This window comes from Pholcus phalangioides, unplaced genomic scaffold, assembly GCF_987345545.1.
Source record: "Pholcus phalangioides strain wild (caught in Gottingen) unplaced genomic scaffold, Ppha-v1.0 ptg000005l_1, whole genome shotgun sequence".
Lineage (NCBI taxonomy): Eukaryota > Metazoa > Arthropoda > Arachnida > Araneae > Pholcidae > Pholcus > Pholcus phalangioides.
The window spans coordinates 12,637,393-12,643,392 of NW_028301598.1; positions in this window are offsets into that span (position 1 = coordinate 12,637,393).

Below are 6,000 nucleotides of genomic sequence, written 5' to 3' on the forward strand. Positions count from 1 at the left end.
TTTTAATTGCGATTTTGTTTTGAATGGAAATGCAAAATTTTTCAATGAGTAATTGTTCATATAAATTTATCAACGTACGTTATATAAATTATAATTGCATCCATATCATGTTTTTTACGGATGATCTGAAGATCTGTGAAATCTTTCAAAAAGATGCAACGAATTCATTGAGCTAAAAAAAATGAATTTTTTAAAAACTTTTTTTTTCGATAATTATAAATAACGCAAATAATTATATTTATATTACTATATTTTTCATGGATAAAAAAATAAAATAAAACGAAAAAATAACTGCCATCTGTTAAACTCAGCAAGAGATTAAACGGTAATAGTAATATAACTAATCAATACTTTTAAAGTCCTCATTAAATAACACCAGCTGGTTACTGCTACGATAGCGCGATCGGTAAAGGCGTGGCGTGAAATATATAGGGACAATCTGAGTACGAACCAGGTTCGACTCCGACCTGCCCTAGAAATTGACGCTTTTTTTTCCCCGTATCTCCGAATATCGCCATCCAACTTCTGAAAGTCTAACTATTTGCAAATGGTCATTTTTGGAGGTCATTTTTGACGTTTCCAAAATGGACATAATGACCATTTTATCACGTCCTGTTTGAGACATTTTATGACTTCCAAAAAACGTTTTTTATTGACGTCAGGGGACAACTTGGGTTTCCCCCCCCCCCATAAGCATGCGTCGTTTTTTTTGAACGAATTAGTCACGGCACTCGATATAACAGCATTATGGTTACTGTGTAATGTGTCCCATGAAAAAAAAAGCCAACAACTTCCCTTGAATCGATAATTCAATGTAGGAATTAAAAGCATGGCTATTGGCCAAAAACACGTGAACGGATAGCACGCGAGGTGCACCATCTCTTACATCGACTCTTGACGCATAAAATTACCCATGTATATAGGCAGTTTTTTCACGGCTACAATGATCTCTCACAAGTGGAAAAAAAATATCGGTACTAACATCTACAATCACACTGCTCCACACCTAGACTGCAAGTATAGTTCGAAGTTTACCCAAGAGATAGCACGACAAGCCGCGAACGCAGCCCGTGTGTAAAAAAAAATGGAGATTTCCATGCCCCGTCAACTTCCGCTAACCGCAGTAATACGGCCTTCTCCAGCCATAGCCTTTTTTTAAAGAATTTAATGGTTTTAATTCAAAATATATCATTGGTTTCTATTTCTGTGGAAAAAAATTGTGGTAGGCTGCATGTCGTGGACAAGGCCGCAAGTTTCGATATGAACACTTTCTTTGTGCCTTGAATCTCGTCGTCGGTACTTTCTTTCTTTCAAACAGAACACGCAGACCAGGCTCTATTGGATTTAGCCAATTTTAGCCATTGCCCCTGTGAAGGGGCGGGACCGTGTCGGAGAAAACTTTTATAAACAATACACACAGCGTTGTCGCTACTGATATAATGATATTGGTATCATCAGATTTTTCTTTGAAATTGCTAATAGACGATACCATTATCGTCTATTTACGTTGCAAACTTTTCGAGATAAAGCGCAAAATAACTTTGCTACGAAAGCGGGGCGCGAGCCTGGTGTCCAGACCGGGAAAGCTATTTAAACAAGAGTAGTACCTAGGGCAGCTAATAGACGCTTGGTCAGCCGGGGCAAGAACGCTCCCCGGATATTTTGACGTCCCTTTATAATGCTGAAGAAGAGGCTAGATGGTAAAATTTGTGCCCTCTCTGGCCTGACGCACCAGACCAGCCTGCTCTCCCTAGTTGTGGCCCAGGTAGTACCATTTTTTAGATTTGCCTTAAAAATGACTATCATTGGCTTATATTTGCATTGCGAAGCCGGGCCTTCCACTTACACAAAAGAGATTTACCAGGCCACTGGCTTCCAAATGTTTAGAACGGCTGACCTATACTGCGAACGCCGCAACTAAATAGGTACTTGATCAGCACGGGGCAAGCACGCATTTTGGCGCCTCCTCATAATGTTGAAGGAGAGGTTAAAGAGTGGAATTTGCGCCCCCTCTAGTCCGGTGCCCGGGGCACCAGATAACACCACTACACCCCCCTAGTTGCGGCCCGGCCTCCAAGGATCCCTAATTAAGAACAGTTGATTTTAAACCTTTGGTTCACGTATTTAGACGTATTGCTTGTTAGTTCGACTTTTTATCCATATCTCTGGCAGAGCCGTCTTAAGAGCATCGTGAGCGCCCGGGCCAAGTGATTTTTGTGAGGCCCTACCTGGCAAATTCCGAAAATATCAAACAGTTGTAATTTTTGTGAGGCCCGCTGTTCTGTTGAGGCTCCCGGGCCGTGCCCGATTGGGCCCATGCGTTAAGACAACACTGATGTGAGGTCAATCACCATTTTAAATCAGCGAAAAAGTTTAAAAGTTGGCGACTCACAAGCTGGGATTTTTGGTTGGTTTCTAGATTAAAAAATTTCCTTTCCCCCCCCCCCCGTTCAATAAATTTATGATGTAAAAAATAAAACACAATAATATAATTCGTACCCCCTCCACCCTTCTTAGCCCTCCAAATAGTGGGTCACGCATCGCGTAATTGTTATTGCCTCGAGCTGGAGCCCTGTCAACACCACCCTTGGGGGAAGGGGCCGGGCATGGCATCCATCCCAAGAAAGTGGTGAGATGAGCAGGCCTAGACATAATATGAGTTCCCAAAAATCCTCCTAAAACAGTGGTTCTGAACCTTTTTCAAACTGTGACCCGATGAATCTAATTTCTATGAGTCTAGGCCCGGTCTGCAATAATTTACTCGTTCATAAGGTAATAAATAATTAATAAATAACCAACTACTTTTTAATTCAGTGCAAATTAGTTAATTAATTAAAATCATTCACACAAACAAATTGATTAATTAATTTAAACACTTTTAAGAGATTAATTAATTTAAAACCCTTTTAATGAACTTATGAGTTGAATTCATTATTATCTTACGGTTTTAACGAACTGTTAGAACGTTTTTCCTTTTTGGTGCTGTATTAATAACGCATAGAAGTCAAAATAGGTATGAACGAAGCGCGTTTCATCAGCAACTGCAAACATCATCATTGGAAAATATAATTGATCACAAAATTAATCGAAAGGTCTCAATATTGAATTTCATAGAATAATTTTGCATAGTTTTCATTCACAGTTGGGAAATGAAAATCCTGCCATACATTTAAATTTATTTGTGCTGACTTACATTGACGTAACACGTATTTATTAGCACGTTTTGTTAATAATTTAGTGTAAATTATATTTTATGACCGAATTTTGTATTTTGTTAGCCAGAAAAAAAGTAACGATATAAAAAAATTCTACATTGTAACTCACCATAAAAGTCAGCTGAAGAGCAGGAGATTGTTCAATTTTGGGCGAAACACTCGTTTAGGTATATTCACGATAGATGCTCTTGTAAATTGTGTAACTTTATAAATTTTAAGCGATTTTTCTACTCTAAAATTTGAAAACCTTTCTCTAAATTCGTAACAAAAATTTATATTTGTGAACGTATCATTTGAATAAATGAACAATACTTCACTGGGAAAAAAGCACAACGGAAACTCGCAACGTAATTCACTGCATGCAAAGAAAACTGTACGGTACATCACCACTCATGTGCACCTTGATGACCGATTCAAAACAATATATTCAGCTGGTACTTCACTGATTAGTCGCTCACATTTGCCATGCACATGTCATTTTCTTCGTTCATTTCTGAGAACAGGTTAATACGTCCTCCATCGTTATAATTGGACTGCTAGAGATTTTTAGGTGTTTTGCGTCTGGTCGTCAAAATCTTCCCTACTGACACATACATACATTCCACACAAAACATACACGTCTTTTTCTTCATACGAGTTCCCCAATGGTTCCCATTTTGAGGGCAGCAGATGTCTGCAAACAGATAGGCCCTGCCATAAATTTTTCTCGATTTGGATTTGGCAGAAGGTCATAAATATAGGAAATTCCCAATCACTCACCAGTTTTTCTACTTTGAAGTTATGCGGCTTGGCTACTCTGGCGAGTAGCACAAATGTAAAAAACGTGTCTGGATCCCCTGTCCTATTGATGCACCCACTGTATCCCTGGGGCAAAGCAAGAAAGCCTCCACACAACTGAAAATTTAGAGAAAGAGAGGGGGGGGGAGAAATGCCTCTTTATCGGCGAGATATATCGACAAGCAATAGTTTCGTGGGGGGGGGGGGATTCAATATGCACAGACGGCAAACGCGGATTTTTCATTCTTCCCTTATTCAATCATGGCCCTCACAAGGGTTGGGCTGACAGGACTCCAGCCCTGGGGCCTGGGACGATTCGCATCATTTTTTTTTCACGCTATAAATTCACCATAATAGGCCCACAAAAGATCCCAGCCTAGGGACCATGTGTGCTCAATATTTGCGGAAACAATTACAAATTTATGCTTATAACAAATTTTTATTTCTGAATCTGGGGGTGCTCCGCTCCTTGCAGCAAACCGCTTTTCCGAGTCTGACACCATTTCATCATCAGACAGACCTCGTTATAATGTCACACCTGAGGACCGAATAAATATGACTTAATTAACGGTGTGATTTACTAACGAGTAAATGTTTTGCCCGTGGCCGGAAAATTCACCGACAACAATTCACCGCCGGAAAATTCACCGACCAACAAGTGGTTGAAGTTATACCGAGGTCTTACTGTATATGAATGATTCCCACAGGTCCCATGAAGGAAGGACCCACAGAGCTCCTGACTGAAGTCTCGGGAGCAATTTTTTTCCAGTTTTTACCATATAAATTCACAACAGATGGGGGGGGGGGGTCGGGAAATCCTGCCCTGATACCAGGGCCGTCTTAAGAGCATCATGGGCCCCCGGGGCAAGTCATTTTTGCGAGGCCCTACCAGGCAAACTCTTGAGAATTTCAACGAGATCTCATTTTTGTGAGGCCCCCTTCTTCGCTTGAGGCCCCCGGGCCGTGCCCGGGTGAGTCCATGCGTAAAGACGGCACTGCCTGATACCCACAAAACATCTCAATCCAGAACCCTTGTTCGATGACGTGGGGGCCCACTGCTGAGAGATACTTTGCAGATAAATTATATTGAATGTACAGTATATTGTACTGTAAAATTTTTATAGGGCTGTGATTCCCAATCTGTTTGTTGCAGCACTTTCTGGGTGCTGCGGACAGGGCCGTAACTAAGAGCGTAGATTATTGTTGTCGAGTTGGGGGGGGGGGGCTGAAACAAATGTAGTTTTACATCACCTCCACAGTGTAAAAATCGATGACTTTGAAAGATAGCTTTTGTTTTCCCTAACATTTGCTGTCCTCTCAAAATTGCAGCCCAGGACCAAAAGTTTTTGTGGAAACATCACAGGAAACAACACACACCGCACATTATTTTTCTGCAATGACTCATGAAATACTGATATTCAAATAAGACTTAATTTATTTGAAATTTATTTTTCCTGTTCCGTGGGCCGACGGAGCCATTTAAGGAGGCCCTCCCAATAAATTTTATGAGGGAACTAACCCCCCCCCCTCTCCCCAGTAATTTCTGAAAAACAATGCAATGCAACCTCCATGGCTCCCACATGGGTTGACATGGTCCCACATAGGGCTGGCAGGGCCCGGGATAATTATCATTTTTTTTTATTTTTCATGCTATAAATTCACTATAGAGGGCTTTACTTACTCTCTAACCGAAATGGCGACCCAGTCCATATTCCGAAGAATTTCTAAATATGGACTGGGTCGCCGTTTCGGTTAGTAAGTAAGGCCCTCTATAGAGGGCCGTGAAAAATCTGGTTCGGGGGACCCGACAAATATTCCAGCCTCGGGCCCTTCACCAAGATGTGGGGCCATGGCACCCTCTCTTTCCTGCGTACGCGCTTAAGTCCCGTATATTCGGGACGACCAGCAACTTTCAGCCCCCTTCAATCTTTTCTTCATGTGGATGATTCTTGTATTTATTTTACTTTTCACGCAGTAAATTTACTATATAGGGGCTCATGAGAATCAG